General features: G+C 37.4%; 1 protein-coding gene across 3 annotated transcripts in view; it reads left to right on the forward strand.

Moving 5' to 3' along the window:
• The window catches only part of LOC118356575 (doublesex- and mab-3-related transcription factor C2-like), a 341,912-nt gene that overhangs the window by 48,013 nt on the left and 274,139 nt on the right, over positions 1-19,760 (forward strand). For 2 of the 3 annotated variants that reach the window (XR_004819848.1, XR_004819850.1), the window contains exon 2: positions 8,624-8,677. The exons of the other annotated variant lie outside the window; for it this stretch is intronic. The gene's annotated coding sequence lies outside the window, so the exon portion shown is untranslated. The remainder of the gene's footprint in view (positions 1-8,623; positions 8,678-19,760) is intronic. 3 annotated transcript variants of the gene reach the window in all.

The raw sequence follows: 19,760 nt of genomic DNA on the forward strand, positions 1-19,760 counted from the left end.
ACAATTTCAGATTTCAAGATATACTATAAAGCTGTAGTAATCAATACAGGATGATACTGGCACAAAGATAGACACATAGATCAATAGAACAGAATAGACAGCCCAGAAATAAACCCACACTTTATATGGTCAATTAATCTATGATAAAGGACTCAAGAATATCCAATGAGAAAAAGACAGTCTAATAAATAGTGTTGGGAAAACTGGACAGCTACATGTAGAAGAATGAAACTGGACTGCTTTTTAACACCATACACAAAAATAAACTCAAAATGTATTGAAGATATAACTATGAGACCTGAAACTATAAAAATCCTAGAAGAGTACATAAGCAGTAACTTTTTTTACATTGGCTGTAGCAACCTTTTTAAAAAAAGATTTATTTATTTGAGAGTGTGTGCACGTGAGTGAGGTGGGGGAGGCGCAGAGGAAAGAATCTCAAGCAGGCTTCCAACTGAGTGTGGAGCCCTATGTGGGGCTTGATCTCACGACCCTGAGATCATGGCCTAAGCCAAAATCAAGAGTTGGACACCTAACTGACTGAGCCACCCAGACACCCCAGCTGTAGCAACTTTTTTTCTACATGTCTCCTGAGGCAAGGGAAACAAAAGCAAAAATAAACTACTGGGACTACATCTAAATAAAAAGTTTTTGCACACAAAGGAAACCATCAACAAAAGAAAAAGCCCCCTGAAGGAGAGAAGATATTTACAAATGATATATCAGATAAGGGATTAATATCCAAAATATATAAAGAATGTAAACAACGCAACACCAAAAAACCAATTTGATTTGAAAATGGGCAGAGGACCTGAATAGACATTTTTCCAAAGAAGACATACAGATGGACAAAAGACAAAGGTAAAGATGATCGACTTAGGTATCTTTTAAAATGTGTTATCTCAAAATAAAGCTAAAACTGGTAAAGTAACATCATTTACTCATACTGGCCAGGGTAGGAGTATGTTTGGTCATTTTTGTGCTTTGGACAATGTCCGTGTATTTTTCTGTGTTCAGACATAATTACAGAGTAGTGTCTTTTTTTATCTTAGTCCATCACTGTCACAGAGTGGCCTTCTCTTATGTTGGTGTTGTGAGACTGTTTATATTGCAAAAGGAGAGTACCAAGGGCTATTTGTGTGCCAGACCAACTCCCAATGTCAGCAGATTGTTTTCTTTTCCTCAAGATTATGATATGTAGCAGTTTTTCCTATTGTTGGAAGAATATTGATAATTTTTCCTAGATGATTTTTATAAATTTAATGTGGGATAGAATGTGGGAAGGGACTTAGGAGAGCTGCAATTTATTTCCAACATTACTGCTAATTAGCTGTATGACCCAAAGCATTATTTTCCAGGTGGAGAAGCTAGAGGGGGATATATTTTGTGAAGATTTCATAATAGAACTCTTAAGATCCAAACAAAAAGGCATTCATAAAACACACTTTGAAAAGGATTAGGAGTGCTTTTAGAAAAATAAATGATTTCTACCTGTAAGCTTATATAGCCTTTTATTTTCCCAAAGTTCATTTTTAGTTCAAATAATAGCAAAGCTGTAAAGGTCAGGGAAGTTATAACATGACAAAAATAGCTGAAGTTGTAGGTAGGATTTTTATTTTTATTATTTATCCTTATGTGGTTAACAAATAAGAACAACCATTAAGCATAGTCTATGTAAGATGTAAGAATGGTGTGACTTTATAAAAACTCATTGTTTATTTTTAAGGGATGTTATTGGGAGGTCAGTCACTGGGATAGTTGTTTTTGGTAGTGAAGTGGAGTTATTATACTGGGGATTTAAAAGCCCAGGGAAAGGGCACCTGGGTGGTGTAGTTGGTTAAGCATCTGACTCTTGGTTTCAGCTCAGGTTGTGATCTCATGGTTGTGATCTCATGGTCCTGAGATCAGGCCTGCTCTGGGCTTCCTCTCCCTCTGCCCCTCCCACTTGTGCTCTCTCTCTAAAATAAATAAAAAAATTAAAGCCCAGTGAAAGCACTTGGCAGCTATCCATAAAGAAGTCAAACCTACAGCCACACTGACTTGTTTTCTTCATGCTATTATACAAGTTCCAAAGGAGAATTTTTGTATCAGCTACACTGTTATCAGAAGACAATTCAGTCAATTCATTAGAGATTTTATGTTTTTTTGGAAACCCATGGATTAGTTTCTCTAAACTTAATATTTTGAAATAAACCCAGGTGATTTAAATTGCCCTATGTTTGGAAGGACTACTTTCATGTACTACACAGCTGAAGGGTGTGTCTGGATACATAGACAGGCAGATAAAAATAACCTGCCAGAAAGTGTACATCCAATACTTGTGTCACTGTTCTGATTTAGAAGGCTAACCTGCTTTTCTGATTTTATTCCATTGTTTTAAAATTGGAATTATCATAGGGCTATGTAGGATTTTTATTATTAGCTAATTAAAATTCTGTGGTATTATAATAGAGGCAACAATTTCCATAGTTAAGTGAAAGACACACTAAAGCAGAGTGCACTGTTTGGAAATTGGTAATTTATATTTGTGCTTATGGAGATTTAGGGTAAAAAATTTGGAAGAAAGAGTTTGCAATAGTTACTGAATTGTTAGTACATGCAAAATAAAAAGAACTTTTCTAGTATTTTATATAATTGGAATGTGCATAAATCACATTTTAAGGGCAATATAGTAATTGCAACTGGAATTGTAAGTTTAAACAGAAGTAGTTCAAGTGTTATTTGTGTTTCTGTCATTGTATTTGGATCTCAGAATTTGTGTCAGTCTTGGGGTACCTGGGTGGCTTGGTCAATTGAGCATCCGACCCTTGATCTCAGCATAGGTCTTGATCTCAGAGTTGTGAGTTCAAGCCCCTTGTTGGGCTCTGTGCTGGGCATGGTGACTATTTAAAAAAAAAAAGAATTTGTGTCGGTCTTAGCCTTCTTAATCCTACAGAAACCAGTTTTGTTTCTCAAAGCTGACATCCAAAATTTTTTCTTCTTGTCCTCTAGAAATTAGATGATGGCAGTGAGTGTTTAGAAATTCTTAGAGTGTGTAGGATAAAGCCGTACATTCAGCTATGGAACTATAGGACTGACATGTAAGCCTGAGACTGCATATATCATTGAGTTTTCTTTTTTCAGTCTATTTTAAATGAGATAGGTTTTAATCAAACACAGTGTGCACATGCACATACACAGACATAATTGGAGTGGTTAAATATTTACATGATATTCACTGAGGGAAAAACATCTTTTCTTTATATGCTACTTAAGCTCCTTTCTCCATCCTCCACACAAGACTGCCTCTAGAACCTTTCATTTTTATGACTCCTTAATAGGTGTCTTTTAGCCTAATGAGAAGATTTTCATCCCTGTTCTCTTTCTCTTCCTTTTTCTACTCTCATTTCTTCTCTCCTCTTCCTCTTCCTTTTACTCATTATCTTCAAGAGGGTTTATTATGTGGAAATTTGGAGGTGTGGAAAGTAGCAGAGCCACTGCATCAAATATAAAACAACTAATCAAACATCCCTAGACACCTATCATCTAAAAAGGAGGCAAGAAGAAGCATTGAAATAATACCGTGTTTGTGGTTTTCTAAAACTAAAATACACACATACACCTAAAAACCTGGAAAGAAATACACTAACAGTCTGATTATTTATGTGATTATCACACTAAACAGTGAACTGTTAGGTCTGGAATATAACAAACCCTCTTTAAAAATAAAGTCTTTAAGTTATATGTGAACTTTACTGAAATGTGGACAAGAAAAAAACTAGCTGTTTTCCCCACCCTAGGCATTTTTTTAATGCTGCATGGCATTCCATCTTGTTAAGACATTATCACATTTTTAACCTTTTCCCTAGTGCTGAGTCATTGAGTATTTCCAATTTATTCAGAATATCAGTGCAAATGTTTTGCTTTCAGGAATATTACTTCATATTTGAGTATCCTCATTTTATTTCCAAAAGAGCCTACATGGAGAAAGGATAATTTGCAATTCATCAGCAGTACTCTGGGATATTGATAATCCAGGTGTATAGTATTAACTAGTCATACATAAAATTGTACCCTGATCACCATAGGCCCTTCTTTACTCCCACCCCATTCCATCTCATCTCATTCTTCCCCAGGAAATGTCAGAATTGATCGAATTTTAAGACAATGCACATTCTTCATAGAGATTTTGAAAATCCAGAACTAAAAAATAAACAATCCGTAAGGAGTAACATCATCAGATCCTCACTGTTGATATTTAAGTGTTTTTATTATGTTCAATTAGCCAACATATAGTACATCATTAATTTTTGATGTAGTGTTCAGTGATTCATTAGTTGCGTATAACACCCAGTGCTCATCACATAACGTGCCCTCCTTAATTCCCACCACCTGGTTACCCCACTCTCTCACTCCCCCCTTCTGTAACCTTCAGTTTGTTTCCTGGAGTCCAGAGTCTCTCATAGTTTGTCTCTCTCTCTGATTTCTTCCCGTTCAGTTTTCCCTCCCTTCCCCCGTGGTCTTCTGTGCTATTCCTTATGTTCCACATATGAGGTATTATGCTAAGTGAAATAAGTCAAGCAGGGAAAGATATTTTAGTGTTTTACCCCCTTCTCTTTTGTTTATATATTTGAATGTAAAAATGCTTGTGTTTTGTTTTTTGCACATGTCCTTGCATTGGAGCAAAAATAACGAGGTGAATGAGCTGAGGGCATTCTTTTTTTGCGGGGTTTTTTTGTGCATTTTTTTTCTTTTGGTAAATTAGAGCTGACATTATAGCTGCACCCTTAAGCTCTTTTTGAAATCTTTTTAAAGATTTTATTTATTTATTTGAGAGAGAGAGAGAGAGCACAGAGGGAGAGTGAGAGGGAGAAGCAAACTCCCCGCTGAGCAGAGAGCCTGACGTGGGGCTCAATCCCAGGACCCTGAGATCATGACCTGAGCTGAAGGCAGACGCTCAAACAACCAAACCACCCAGGCACCCCTCTTTTTGAATTTTTTTAACCGCAATATTTGTTAAACATAGATAAAAGGAAAGCATAGATGTTATTGAAGAGATTCTTGAACAACACTCTACTAGTGGTCATCTGTATTAGATTATTAATCTTCTACATAAGAGAGGCTTGGAAGTCACATTTCTAGCCTCTAAAAAGTCCCCTCGCCTGCATTCTTTGCTCTTACAGGCTCAAATTTTCTCAGGCTTACTTAAGATCTCCCCTCTAGATCAGTCCTCAGTAAACCCCTCTGGTCTAGAAGTTTTGGAGCTGCTACCACAGGGAAGATGGGTGGCACTGGAGGTTTGCTAGATCTAATCATTCATTGAACAAAGATTTGCCAATGACAGCTGCTCAACAAATAAGGTGATTATGTCATCTGCACAAGGGGCTTGTGGCACCACCTCCTTTTGCCAAGGCAGCTAGAGGGGAAGGCTGTTTAATCAGTTGTTCCTGCTGCAGCTTTAGGCCTGCTCTGGTAGTGTGCTCGCCTGCCCTTCCACCTCTTCATCCACCTCAGGCCAGTTTCCACAGCAGCCACAGCTGAAGCCATTTCCACTTCAACTTCTGCCTCCATCTTAGACTCTGCTAGTGCCCACTGCCTGGGCTACAGCCATCTCTTCCACTCTGTGAATCTTTTCCTATTAGAAAGTAACAATGGAAGGTCTTGGGGAACCTGGCACAGCCAGTGAAGTGAGCCCACCAATTGGCCCTGGGGCAGCCACAGCCTCTCGATAGCCTTTGATGGGATACTCCTTAGATGAGGACTTTATTGAGAGCCTCTGGCAGTAAAGTACCGAGTGTATGCTCTCAAAAAGCTTCTGGCCAAATCTGCAGGCCTAGAGGCCAAGAACCTGAAGGATTTTCATCCCATTGAGAGGAAATATCCTGATATCTACAGGCCCTTTTTGGAAAAGAGATGCCAGATCATCAATACACTGTACTAACCCACAAAAGAGGAGTGTGAGGTAAAGTCCAAGGCCAAGGACTATGGTTATATTGGGGTGGAAGATGATTCTGATGCTCAGATGCAGGGTCTGGAGGAGAATACAGAGTATGAGGACTTGGACAAGTATTGTTAAAAAGCTTTCGAAAATGTGAAGAAAGTGTTTGGGGAGTATGGAGGAATAGAGGGACAAAATATGGATGAGGAGACAGAGGATCCTACAGGGACCCCCAATTTCTGGCTCACGGTTCTAAAGAACGTTGAAGAGGTCACTCCCTTGATTCAAAAATATGACAAGCCCATTCTGAAGCACTTGAGAGTTCTTCAAATCAGGTTTTTAAAACCTGATGAGCCCCTCACCTTCACTCTGAAATTTCTCTTTGAACCCAGCAACTACTTCACAAATGAGGTGTTGACCAAAACTTATACACTCAAGTCTAAGTTCCTTTACTCTTGACTCCCATCCCTTTAAGGGATCTGGGGTGGAGCATTGCATTGTTTATAAGACAAATCAGAAGGGGGCAACTGGGCGACTGGGTGCCTCAGTAGTTAAGTGTCTGCCTTCGGCTCAGGTCATAATCCCAGGGTCCTGGGATTGAGCCGGCATTGGGCTCCCTGCTTGGCGGGAAGCCCGCTTCTCCCTCTCCCACTCCCCCTGCTTGTGTTCCCTCTCTCGCTGTGTCTCTCTCTGTCAAACAAATAAAATCTTAAAAAAAAATAAGACAGATCAGAAGGAGGGAAAGAATGTCACTGTGCAAAAAGTCCCGAAAAAGCACAGGTTTTAGTGATGGATGCACACAGTGACCCAGGAATTTCCCTGAGAGTCCCTTTTCAACTTCTTCAGTACCTATCAGTGGGGCCTGGATGCCAATGAAGATAAGGAAGATGTTTTCATAGCTCATACCTTACTGCACCTTTGTCATCCCAAGAGCCGTGTTATACTTTACAGGAGAAGCACTTGAGGTCAAATAAGAGGGAACAAAACAAACTTGGTTTCTGACAGAGTCACTTATGAGAACAGGGTGGCTGTTGTTGAGGGTGCTAAAGGCCAAGGCCTGAACTCCCAAGCATAAGATACTAACTTCTGAAGCAGGGTGGTTGTTGTATGTGGGTCTCCACATTAAGAGCCTACATTTACAATAACCAAAATTTAACCATAAGTTACATATGGCCATAATGTGTGTGTCTCTTCCTGGTAGTCTCAGAATAAAACTATCTTCAAATATATTTAACAATGCATTCCACCTACCCCTCTGGTGGTATAAACTTTTTCAAGAAATGTAGAAGGTAGTGAATTCTCTAAGCATATGAATACCTTGCTATTGTGACTCCATGGCTTTTGTCATGTTACTATTGGTTTCTAGCCATGGAAAATTACCAGAATTGGTAACTGAGACATATCTGTTTAGAGATGTTTTTTCTTGGAAAAAGCAAAGCAAGATTACCCTGCTTCCAGCCCTGTCAATAAATGGGATTTATTCTGTTTACACTAGCTATGCCTTCCTCTCATCATTGTTATACAAATGCAGCAAGTTAATACTAACGAAAATTCATTTGATTTATAATTTGAGAAACTACTAGCATAAGAATAAACATTTGTAGCAAATCCACATTTATTGTAATTAACTGTTAGCTTGTTTATAGGTTCCTATATTTTATATGATATGGTGATTGACTCAGAAACCAGTTGCATTATTGCTTATCAGTGAGGTATAGTTAAAACCACTTTTCCTAAAGCCTGCCGTAAATTGTACCATGTACTTCTGCAAAATAGGGTTAAAGTGTGCATTTTCTTTTCTGTAATGTTTCTGTCTTCCATGGAAATTAGTTATATAATTAGTTAAGCTTTTTTCCTCATGCTTATTCCAAAGTAAATTAATATGAGTGTTAAACACTGTTTCTTCTGAGGGTATTGGAGTAAAGGATATGGCCTTGCCCCTTCAAGTGCCAGGTGGAAGATTTGGGTGGAAGGTATTGGCAGGTCAGACTTATCCTTTGGGTACAATATGCCCACTACGTTTTTAAGAGTCCACAAAAATGTTTTAATTTCTCTTAAAATCAGAAGGAAAATAAATGTAATTATAATAATGTATACATAATTAATCCAGCCTGGATTATTATATTATATATATATATAATATATCTTATCTTATCTTATACCAAAAGAGATGTAAAATAATATTTATTCATGTATATAAGAATATCATAGAGGAAAGGGCCAGGGAAGGTAAAGCTGCCAGATTCCATGAAACTCATGAGAAGGGAGTGAAAGAGCAAGGAGGTAGAGTGGCTGAGGCGGATGTTGATGTGACAGGAGAAAAAAAGAGGGAGGGGAGGAAGGAAAGAGGGACAAGCAGAGATGGGTTTATCAGGGAATGGGTAATGGATGGCCTCTAGGCTCTAGGAGACAGTGAATGGCCTGACTGGCAAGAGGGGAGAGGGTTAATAGAATGCTGGAGAGGGAGGGGTGGGAGCAAAGCCCAGGTGGGGCCTGGCCTGGGAGAAGTTGGAGCTTTGCTAGGGAGAAAAAAAGGAGGGGAGAGAATAGAGGAGGGAGAAAGAGAGCTAAGAAGGTGGGTGAGAGGTCTAGAGAGCAGAGAACCAGTGGATGAAAGGGAGAAGCTTTATTAAAGATGAAAGAGCATTCCTTGGTTAGAGATTACTGAATTTCAGGTTTTATAATTCATACATTTTGCAAAAACAGTACCCTGTCCAGGAAGAGGAATCCGAAGAGGAACTAGAGAAGCATTGGTCTATTGTAAGTAACCTTTAATCATGTTCTTTCATTGCCAAAATGGAGATATCTATATCTATCTATATATGAATTAATTCATTGTCTTTATACAACAAACACTTTATATTGTACTATTTCTATGTGCCAGACACTGTTCTAAGTACTTTACATATCCATAATATTTATAATTTATTAATATTGATTAATATTAATTTTATAATTGAAAAAATAGTCATTTTCTTTTTAAAAAGGTTTTTATTTGAATTCCAGTTAGTTAACATACAGTGTAATATTAGTTTCAGGTGTAGAATTCAGTGATTCAACACTTACAAAAGCCAGTGCTCATCATAATAAGTGTACTCCTTAATTCCCATCACCTACTTAAACCATCCCCTGCCCACCTACCCTCTGGTAACCATCAGTTTGTTTTCTATAGTTAAGAGCCTCTTAGTTTGCCTCTCTCTTTTTTTTCCCCAATGCTCATTTGTTTTGTGCCTTAAATTCCACATATGAGTGAAATCATATGGTATTTGTCTTTCTCTGACTTACTTCACATAGCATAATACTCTCTAGTTCCATCATGTTGCAAATGGCAAGATTTCATTCTCTTCTATGGCTGAGTAATATTCCATTGTATAAATATACCACATCTTTATACATTAATCAGTTGATGGACATTGGGCTCTTTCCATAAATGGGCTATTGTTGATAATGCTGCTGTAAACATCAGGGTGCATGTATCCCTTTGAATTAGTATTCTTGTATTCTTTGTACCTAGTAGTTCAATTGTTGGATCATAGGGTAGTGATATTTTTAACTTTTTGAGGAACCTCCAAACTGTTTTCCAGAGTGGCTGCACCAGTTTGCATAAAAGTAGTAAATGCAGGATGGGAGGCTCCAACAAGGCAGAATTAATTATAATATCAACTAATACTTCCCTCCAAACCCCACTTTAACTGCTAGTAAGCATATATTTTTGTATCCTGCTTTTATAAAAAGAAACTTACCGTTATAGCATTAGTGTTTTCCTGTAATTTAATTTATATTTAAAAGCATATTTAAAAACAATTTTATGGAAGTATAATTAACATACAATATTATATTAGTATTAGGCATACAATATAATGATTCAACAATTGTATACATTACTCAGTGCTCATCACAAATGTACTTTTAATCCTTTTATCTATTTCACCCATCCCCCCCCACCACCATTCTGGCAACCACCAGTTCTCTGTATTTAAGTCTTTTTTTGTTTCTGTTTTTCTTTGATTGTTTTGTTTCTTAAATTCCACATATAAATGACATCATATGGTATTTGTCTTTATTTGATTTATTTCACGTAGCATTATACCCTCTAGGTCCATCCATATTGTTGCAAATGGTAAGATTTCATTCTTTTCTAAGGCTGAGTAATATTCCATTATATATATATACCACATCTTTATGCATTCATCTATCAATGGACACTGGGGCTGCTTTCATATCATGGCTATTGTAAATAATGCTGCAATAAACATAGGCATGCACATATCTTTTTGAATGAGTGTTTTCATTTACTTTGGGTTGGTACCCAATAGTAGAATTACTGGATCATATGGTGATTCTATTTTTAATTTTTTGAGGAACCTCCATACTGTTCTCTGCAGTGCCTGCCCCAATTTGCATTCCCACCAACAGTACACCAGGGTTCCTTTTTCTCCACATCCTTGCCAACACTTGTGATTTCTAAAAAGGTATAATTATTAATAATCATGTAGTATTCCAGTATATGGGCACACAATTTATTATTTTAATATTTGTTATTAGTTTCTAATTTACATATTTAAGTAGGCAAATGTTCTGCCTTTTAATATTAAGACTTTTCATTCAAGTTTCTTTTTTTTAACTTTAACCTCCAAGGCTTAGGCAAACTCTATAAAGAGCTAAATGGAAAGTTAGAAGCAGGAGTCATATCAGTAATTAGCCAGGGTTTCATTTTTTTATTTTTATTTTTCTAATAAAGATTTTATTTATTTATTTATTTGACAGAGAGAGAGAGAGAGAGAGAGAGAGAGAGAGAGAGAGAGAGTTAGCGAGAGCAGGAACACCAGAAGGGGGGGTGGGAGAGGGAGAAGTAGGCTTCCCGCCGAGCAGGGAGCCCGATGTGGGGCTTGATCCCAGGATCCCCGGGATCATGACCTGAGCCAAAGGCAGACGCTTAACCGACTGAGACACCCAGGTGCCCCAGGTTTCATTTTTTAAAAAAGATTTTATTTATTTATTTGACAGAGAGAGACACAGCGGGAGAGGGAACACAAGCAGGGGGAGTGGGAGAGGAAGAAGCCGGCTTCCCGACGCGGGGCTCGATCCCAGCACTCTGGGATCACGACCCGAGCCAAAGGCAGATGCTTAATGACTGAGCCACCCAGGTGCCCCTAGCCAGGGTTTCAATGAGAAATATAGTCACTAGAATGTAACTTGGTCATTACCAAATGTACTCATAAACCTTGGAGATGGTATTTTTCTGCTCAAAATGTATAATGAATCTTTTACCTTCTCCCTGCATCAAAAAATATATCATAATTTTTACACACTTTTTGAACATGCAGGACTTGAGAAATAGAGCTCTCTTAAGCCTTTTTAGGAGGATGATAAATTTCAGGCCAAAAAAAAAAAATGTATGGAAGGTCTAGCGTGAATGTACCAATGGTAAGCATTAAATAAACTTAACTGTAGGAGTAAGACCAAAACAAACATATGTATTATGGTTAAACACTGAACAATTTAAATGTTAAGAACATGGTCAATGTAGACATAATGCAACTAGCAAAAGTTGGGACTAAAAGGGGGATTTCTTCTTTTATAACTGGGGATCAAAAAATCTGGCAAGGTAAGGTGCCTGGTACAGGGTAGATGCTCAATAATATATTAATCAATATCTGTCTTAGTGAATGTGACTGCTATAACTTAGGAATTTATCCTACAAATATACTTCTGCAAAATGGCATGCTCAAGGATACTTATTGTAGCATTGTTATACCAAAACAATGGGGAAAATTTCAAGTCCCTTGGTAAGAGATTGTTTATATAAATTATGGCCCATCTATACAATAGATTTTTTATTTATTTTTTAAACGATTTTATTTATTTATTTGAGACAGAGAGAGTGAGAGAGAGAGAGAGAGCACATGAGAGGGAAGAGGGTCAGAGGGAGAAGCAGACTCCCTGCCAAGCAGGGAGTCTGATGCGGGACTTGATCCAGGGACTCCAGGATCATGACCTGAGCCGAAGGCAGTTGCTTAACCAACTGAGCCACCCAGGTGCCCTATACAATAGATTTTTTTAAAATGCTATGAGACAGCTATATGTTTATACCAATGAAGAGCCATCATTTACTAAAAGAATATTCAATAGAAAGATAAAAAGGGTCATGATTTCCTTTTGTGCCTCTGGAACATAGGCTTTAAATTAACTTTAACATATGATGGACAGATTGTCCAATTTTTATGGCCTTAATGGGTACTGTGATTTAAGTTATAGTTATACATGGAGATCCCACTACATTTAAACAAAGTATCTCCTATATTCTTAGAGGATATTCCAAATAGGTATGCCTCATCTTAACAACAGAAATAATTGCCTTGTCTAAATTCCCTATAGTTATATCACCCAGTGACTTAAGACATCCCACAGTAGGCATTGATGCTCTGACTCAAAGAACAATAAGTTAAAATTTAAGTTTTTGCCATTTAGCATAAGCTTGAGCAAATGGGACCCTATGAACCTTTCCCCAGGTTAAGACAAGGTATATAAGAATTAAGACCCATTAATTATATTACTTCTCTATGAGGCCATTATTTCTACTGTCTTTCAGTTTTATATCCTAATTTGGCCAATGCCCAAAACAGGAAAAAAGAAAAGAAAAAGAATATCACTGAACAGTAGATTATTACAATCTTAATGTTATGGTACTCCTGATTAAAGCTGGCCATGTCCAATATTATTAAAATTATTGACTTCCTCAAATAAAAAGCTTGAAACCATCTTAATTTTGTCAGTTTGATTAATATGTTCTATTTAGTTACATTTCAGTAGCCTGTCACAGTTTGCCTTCACCTTTAAGGAAACACAATACACATTTACTCAGGTATCCATGAGGAATCCCAATAGCCCTCCCATACCACACAGTATTTTCAGGCAAGATATTTACCTTGTCCAAATTTCCCCAAGACCACAGATAAGATTGTTTATTGAGACAGCCTCTAAGAAAATTCATTTGATACATATATTCATAACAATATTCATAAAGGAGCCCACGAGCCACTGCCTCACATAAAATATAAGGCCCCACAACCTCAGTAAAATTTCTGGGTAATATTTGGAATAGTTGAGGGCTGCTCCAACCCTGAAACTGTAAAGCAACAACTATTGAAACCAAGTGTTACCACAAGTCCAAAAGCTTTTAGTCCATTTTGGTTTCTGGAGGTAACATATTGCTTATGTACAAATTTTACTTAAGCCTGTTTATGTTGTTACTCACAAATCAGCTGACTTTGATGAATGGGGTCCCCTGTAACAAAAGGTTCTAGACTGTCCAAATTATAATACAATAGGCACTTCCATTAGTTCCCACCAAGCTGTTGTCACTGTAGAGGCTTTAGCAATCTCCTGTCATGTCTCTTGGAGTCTCTGGACCACCTATGATAGCCACAAGTTGCCCATGGGTGTCTGGTACAAAAAAACTGATTTCCTTGTCCCCCTTCTACACACCATTATCATGAGAACTGCTGGCTTCATACTGAGCCCTTCTGGAAAATGTGGCTCTCAAAGGTCTGAACTTGTAACTCCCTGTACTTAGCTGCCCATTATGCCTTGAATCAAAGAAACAAGACTTGTGGCTTGGCACAGCCACAGAGGCCCTCTTATTGAAATAAAGTGATACTTAAAGAGCCAAACCTGAACCCTCTAGCATTGGCTGAACTTCAGACAACCATTTTTGCAGTAGAGGATTCCCTGGCCAACAGTTAGCCCTACATTAGTATCATTATTAGGACACTTAGCCACTGCCAATTTTTTAGCCATCAGGTTTGAGCAATGACAACAACAAAAATTTCTTGTCCAAGGTTTCCCACTTTGGGATAAAGTATCCTGCAAATTTTTTACCTCACAGATACCCCAAAATATAATTCAGTGTCACATATTTCTCTGCATGTATGTATTAGTTTGCCTGGGTTTTCATAACAAAATACCACAGACTTGGTAGTTTAAACAACAGAAATTTATATTTTACAGTTCTGGAGGCTTGATGTCTAAAATCCAGGTGCCATCAAGGTTGGTTTTTGAGGAAGCTTCTCTCCTTGGTTTGCAAATGGCTACCCCCTCACTATGTTATCACATAGCCATTTTTTAAACCTATCTATCACTTCATATAGTTACCTTGTGTGTGTGTGTGTGTGTGTGTGTGTGTGTGTGTGTTGAGAATGGTAGCCAAGATATGCAAACGACCCAAGTGTCTGTTGACAGATGAATGGATAAAGAAAATGTCACACACACACACACAATTGAATATTATTCAAACTTAAAAATAGAAGGAAATTACATGGCCTTTTCTCTGTTCATATGCACTTCTGGTGTGTTTTCCTCTTATAAGAACACCAAACCTACGAAATCAGGGCTCTAGGAGTATAACCTCTTTTAACTTTGAATATCATATCCTTAAAGGCCCTATTTCCAATTGGACAGCCACATGCAGAAGAATGAAACTGGACCATTTCCTTACACCACACACATAAATAGACTCAAAATGGATGAAAGACCTAGATGTGAGACAGGAATCCATCAAAATCCTGGAGGAGAACACAGGCAGCAACCTCTTCGACCTCAGCCACAGCAAATTCTTCCTAGAAACATTGCTGAAGGCAAGGGAAGCAAGGGCAAAAATGAACTATTGGGACTTCATCAGAATAAAAAGCTTTTGCACAGCAAAAGAAACAGTCAACAAAACCAAAAGACAACCGACAGAATGGGAGAAGATATTCACAAATGACATATCAGATAAAGGGCTAGTATCCAAAATCTATAAAGAACTTATCAAACTCAACACCCAAAGAACAAATAATCCAATCAAGAAATGGGCAGAAGACATGAACAGACATTTCTGCAAAGAAGACATCCAAATCAAAACCTCAATGAGATACCACCTCACACCAGTCAGAGTGGCTAACATTAACAAGTCAGGAAATGACAGATGTTGGCGAGGATGCGGAGAAAGAGGAACCCTCCTACATTGTTGGTGGGATTGTAAGCTGGTGCAGCCACTCTGGAAAACAGTATGGAGGTTCCTCAAAAAGTTGAAAATAGAGCTACCCTACGACCCAGTTACACTACTGGGTATTTATCCCAAAGATACAAATGTGATCCAAAGAGGTGCATGCACCCCGATGTTTATAGCAGCAATGTCCACAATAGCCAAACTGTGGGAAGAGCCAAGAGGTCCATCTACAGATGAATGGATGAAGAAGATGTGGTACACACACACACACACACACACACACACACACACACTGGAATATTATGCAGCCATTAAAAAAACAAAATCTTGCCATTTGCAATGACATGGTTGGAACTAGAGGGTATTATGCTAAGTGAAATAAGTCAATCAGAGAAAGACAAGTATCATATGATCTCACTGATATGAGGAATTCTTAATCTTAGGAAACAAACTGAGGGTTGCTGGAGTGGTGGGGGTGGGAGGGAGGGGATGACTGGGTGATGGACACTGGAGAGGGTATGTGCTATGGTGAGCGCTGTGAATTGTGTAAGACTGATGAATTACAGACCTGTACCTCTGAAACAAATAATACATTATATGTTTAAAAAAAAAGAAGATAGTAGGAAGGGAAAAATGAAGGGGGCGGTGAATCAGAGGGAGAGATGAACCATGAGAGACTATGGACTCTGAGAAACAAACTGAGAGTTTTAGAGGGGAGGGGGTGGGGGATGGGTTAGCCGGGGGATGGGTTAGCCTGGTGATGGGTATTAAGGAGGGCATGTGTTGAATAGAACACTGGGTGTTATAAGCAAGCAATGAATTGCGGAAAACTACGTCAAAAACTAATGATGTAACATATGGTGACTAACAAAACATAATAAAATAAAATTTAAAAAAAGGCCCTATTTCCAAATACAGTCACATTGTAGATTAGGCTTCAATATATAAATTTTGGAGATACATAACTCAGTCCTTAACAATATAGAAAAGCTACTGTACAAATTTACACCAAAAATCTTATCCCTTTTGACATTCCAGATAAGACTAAGATACCCATTTCACTTAAAATACACAACACCAGGTTTTTGAATAGGCATCCAATTGAACTTCCATCTTCTTTATCAGTTTCAGGCCACAAGCCCTTTAGAGTGCCATAAACAAAATAAAATTTAATTAAATAGAACACAACACATTTCAGTCAGCAGTAAAATATCAAAAGTAAATTGTAGTAAGGAGCATGAGTACATTTTTGTTGTTTGACTGCTGAGAGCTTACAGGCTTCATACCTCGCCACTCACCTCTCCCTCACATCTGCAGAAGCAGAGAAGAAAGCCTGATTGTTCTGTGCCTTGGTGCCTATGGGTAAATTCAAACCATGCAAACTCCTGGCCCATATATGGAAACCCTCATTTGGCCCCACCCTCTAAACACAATAAAAACAATAATTTCCCCCTCCCTTTACTAAAGTCTTTCTGAACCAGATTAGATGCCTGCCTTTCTGTCCTCAGAAAGGCCCATTATATGAATAATAAACCTATTTATACCTGCTTGGCCTGTTTGTTGTGTCATCAGTGTTGACATCCAAACCAATGGATTAGGTGGCTGGAGGTTGATCCTTTTCTCTAGGGGTACTACAAAACACTCAGTAGCTTGGATTACATAAATGAGAAATGAACATCAATGAAGGAATAAATGAAGGAAAAATAAAAATTTTTTATTTTTCTTATTTCTAATCTAAAAACTTTTTAAAAATAGTAATAAATACAAACAATGATTATAGCATATGGATAAATAAAAATGAATGACAACAATATCACAAGGGACAATTAGAATTAGGAATACCCTGTGATAAGGGTACTGCATTACATGTGAAGAGGTGTATACATTGTTATTTGAAGGAGGGCTTATTCAAAATACTTACTGTAAACCCTAATGCAAACCACTAAAAATGTTTTTAAAGAAGTATAAATGACATACCAAGAGAAGATAGAATGAAATCATATCAAATGTTCAATTAAAAGCAGATAAGACAATAAAAAATAAAGAACAAATGCAATGAATAAGAACAGATACAGCACAAAGCATGAGAGACTGGAGCCCAGGAAACAAACAGGGTTACAGAAGGGAGGGGGGTGGGGGGATGGGGTACCTGGGTGTTGGGTATTAGGGAGGGCACATGTTGGCATGAACACTGGGTGTTATAAGCAACTAACGAATCATTGACCATGACAACAAAAACTTATGATGTACTATATGTTGGCTAACTGAACATAATAAAAAAAACAGATACAGCATGATTGATTTTATACCAAAAACGTCAATAATCACTTTAAGTTTGAATGGTCTAAACAAACTAAAAGATATTGTCAATTTCAACACAAAAGAATAAGCCTCAATTCTATGCTGTTTCAAAGAAATCCATTTATTTTATTTTTTTATTGTGTTATGTTAGTCACCATACAGTACATCATTAGTTTTTTTTTTAATTTTTTATTGTTATGTTAATCACCATATATTACATCATTTGTTTTGGTGTAGTGTTCCATGATTCATTGTTTGTTCATAACACCCAGTGCTCCATGCAGAATGTGCCCTCTTTAATACCCATCACCAGGCTAACCCATCCCCCCCCACCCTCCTCCCCTCTAGAACCCTCAGTTTGTTTTTCAGAGTCCATCATCTCTCCTGGTTCGTCTCCCCCTCTGACTTACTCCCCTTCATTCTTCCTCTCCTGCTATCTTCTTCTTTTTCTTTTTTCTTTTTTTTTATTTATTTTTATTTTTTTTTAATTTTTTTATTGTTATGTTAATCACCATATATTACATCATTAGTTTTTGGTGCAGTGTTCCATGATTCATTGTTGGCGTATAACAACCAGTGCTCCGTGCAACACATGCCCTCCTTAATACGCATCACCGGGTTAACCCATCCCCCTCCCCCCTCCCCTCTAAAACCCTCAGTTTATTTCTCGAAGTCCATAGTCTTTCATGGTTATTATATTAACATATAATGTATTGTTTCAGGGGTACAGCTCTGTGATTCATCAGTCTTACACAATTCACAGTGCTCACCATAGCACATACCCTCCCCAACGTCCATCACCGAGCCACCCCATCCCTCCCACTCCCCTCCACTCCAGCAACCCTCAGTTTGTTTCCTGAGATTAAGAGAAAGCCATTTTAAACAGAAGGACTCAGGTAGGTGAGAAGTAAATGGATCGAATGAAAGGCATCCAAACTGAAAAGGAAGAAGAAAATTAACTTTGTCCACAGATGACATGGTCTTATATGTAGAAACCCTTAAAGATTACACACACACACACACACACCTGTTAGAACTAATAAATAAAAAAATAAAAAAGAACTAACAAATCAACAAAAGTATTAGGATACAAAGTCAACACACAAAAAAATCAGTTGCATTTCTATACTCTAATAATGAACAATCTGAAAAGGAAATAATGAAAACAATTCCATTTGGAAGACTTAATATTATTAAGATGTCAACACTACCCTAAAGGATCTACAGATTAAGTGCAATTCTTAAAATCCCAGTAATGTTCTTCGCATAAATAGAAAACCCATCCTAAAATTAATATGGAATCTTCAGGAACCCTGAATAGCCTAGAAAAAAATCTTGAAAAAGAACAAAGTTAGGAGTCATGCTTCTTGATTTCAAAACTTACTGCAAATCGACAGTAATCAAAACACTGTGGTACTGGTATAAACTCAGATATATAGATCAATGGAATTAAAGTCCCAGAAATGAATCTTACATATATGGTCAAATGATTTTAGACAAGGTTATCAAGACTGTTCAATGGGGGACAATGACAGTCTTCAACAAATGGTGCTGGAAAAACTGGATATCCACACGCAAAAAAAAAAAAAATGGACTTTTACCTAACACCGTATGCAAAAATAACTCAAAATGGATCAAAGACCTAACTGTAAGACCTAAAACTATAAAACTCTCAGAAGAAAACATGACAAAAGCTTTACAACATTGGATTTGGCAATGATTTCATGGATATAACACCAAAGGCTCAGAAAAAAAAACAAAAACAGACAAACTGGACTTCATGAAATTTTTTTGAAAAACTGTGCATCAAAAGACAATATCAACAGAGTAAAAAGACAACCCACAGAATGAGAGAATATATTTGCAAGTCATACATCTTATAACAGATTAATATCCATAATACATAGAGAACTCCTAAAACTTAACAACAGAAAACCCCAAACAACCCAATTCAAAAATGGGCAGAGTACTTGAATAGACATTTTTCCAAAGAAGATTTATAAATAACCAGTAAGTACATAAAAAGATGCTCGAAGTTCACTAATAATAAGGAAAATGCAAATCAAAACTACAATGAGATGCCACCACACACCCATTAGGATGGCTTACTATAAAAAAAGTAGAAAACAAGTGTCAGTAAGAATATAGAGAAATTGGAATACTTGTACACTGTTGGTGGGAATGTGAAATGGTGTTGCTACTATGAAAAATATGGCGGTTCCTCAAAAAATTAAAAATAGAATTATCATATGATCCAGAAATTCAACTTCTGGTTATATACCCCCAAAGGATTCAAAGCAGGCTTTCAAAGAGATATGAGTACACCCCTGCTCATAGCAGCATTATTCATAATAGTTGAAGTTTGGAAACAACCTAAGTGTCCATCAGTGAACGGATAAGCAAAATGTGGTATAGGTATATACATATGATGGAATACTATTTAGCAGTCTTACAAAGGAGGAGATTCTGACGTATGCTACACCATGGATGAATCTTAGCAACATTATGCTAAGTGAAATAAGCCTGTCACAAAAAGACAAATACTGTATGATT

The sequence above is a fragment of the Zalophus californianus genome, chromosome X (assembly GCF_009762305.2).
Source record: "Zalophus californianus isolate mZalCal1 chromosome X, mZalCal1.pri.v2, whole genome shotgun sequence".
In the NCBI taxonomy this organism is placed as follows: Eukaryota; Metazoa; Chordata; class Mammalia; order Carnivora; family Otariidae; genus Zalophus; species Zalophus californianus.